Here is a 1,660-nt window from a genome sequence, read left to right on the forward strand (position 1 = left end):
CCCCTCGGGGCTGCTGCCTTTGCTCCCCTGCTTTCATCCGTCCCGCCCCGGCCCCGTCCTCGCCGTCTGCGGGCCTTTGTTGTTCGAGTTTCGCCTCGGGACTGAAGGAGCCTTTGTTGATGGTCGGAGCAGCGGTCCCTGCCGACCCCTCCTGGCTGGGCCAGAGCGCGGGGTGGGGGCGCGCGGCCCGCCCCCACCAATAATCCCCTTCTGCCTTTGCTGGCTCGGGGCGCCGCTTCCCTGGGAGAGGGGACTTTTTTCGGTCGAGAGGAGCTGACTCTGTGCATCCTAAGCTCGAAGGTCCCCTGCGGCCGCTTGTCCAGAGTCGCTTCTCTTTTGCTTTCACCCTTGTAGGAGTGCAGTGGCCTCTGCACCCCTCCCCCCCCACCCACACACACACCCTCACCCCCCATTTCTTGGAGCCTTCCCTCTTTGGCCTCCTGGTGAAACGGAGAGGATTGAGGTTCTGCGGACCTGTGCGCTTGTCAGTTTCAGACCTTCCCTTCTCTTGCATAAGGACACTGCTTTCCAGTAATTGCGCTCTAGCTAGGATTTAGAATGTTAACGCTTTGATAGAAATCGGAGGTTGGAGGTGTGTGTGTGTCTACATTTGGACTTGATTACAAAACCTCCAGTTATGTCTGAAATTTCAAGGAGCTGCTGCTGGCTTTGGTGAAGATTTTCGTTGGATTGTCCTCTTGAGGAGGAAAAAGACGATTTGTCCAGGTCATGTTTAGAGTTGGTTTGTGAATGTATCATGGAGAAGTTGTTTTGGAAAGATACTGAATTCAAGGTGGAACAATGACCCTTTTACCGTGTCAGAATAGATTACATTTTCACTCAATTCCTAGCCTCTAAGTTCTGAAATCTTTCCTTTATCATTTATAAGATCAGAGATACTTGATACCATACCCCCCAAAAATTCTCCATTGCTGTATGTGCATTATTGCCACTAATTATTTGGTGGTTATTAATTATCTTAAAATTTGTGGGATCAGTCCTAGCCGGTTTGGCTCAGTGGATAGAGTGTCGACCTGCGGACTAAAGGGTCCCAGGTTCGATTCTGGTCAAGGGCACATGCCCAGGTTGCAGGCTTGATCCCCAGGTGCAGCCAATCAATGATTCTCTCTCTATTGATGTCTCTCTCCCCCCCCCCTTCCTTCCTCTCTGAAATTAATAAAAATATATTTTAAAAAAATTTGTGAGATCAAATCGTGATTTTTTAAGAGGATGTAAAGGCCATGTGAAAGCTCCCTAAGATAACATAAGTCTGGTGAATACCTATGGCAAAATTAGAGATTCTGTCATTCTTTTGATTCCTAGTTTGAAAGAATTGTTGGAATTTGCAAATTTCACTAACCTGGTAGTACCCACTCATTCTTAATTGGTCTTTCAGATATAAAGACTTACTTTAGATATAAAAATACACTTCAGTAAGATGCCCAAAAAAGGAAGTCTTCATATATGTATATATATACATATATGTATATATATATACATATATTTTTTTTATCGATCTTAGGAAGGGAGAGAGAAAGGGACACAAACATCAGTGATGAGAGAGAACCATTGATCGGCTGCCTCCTGCATGCCCCACATTGGGGATCGAGCCCACAACCCAGGCATGTGCTCTGACCAGGAATCAAACTGAGAACTCCTG

The sequence above is a fragment of the Myotis davidii genome, unplaced genomic scaffold (assembly GCF_000327345.1).
Source record: "Myotis davidii unplaced genomic scaffold, ASM32734v1 scaffold185, whole genome shotgun sequence".
Lineage (NCBI taxonomy): Eukaryota > Metazoa > Chordata > Mammalia > Chiroptera > Vespertilionidae > Myotis > Myotis davidii.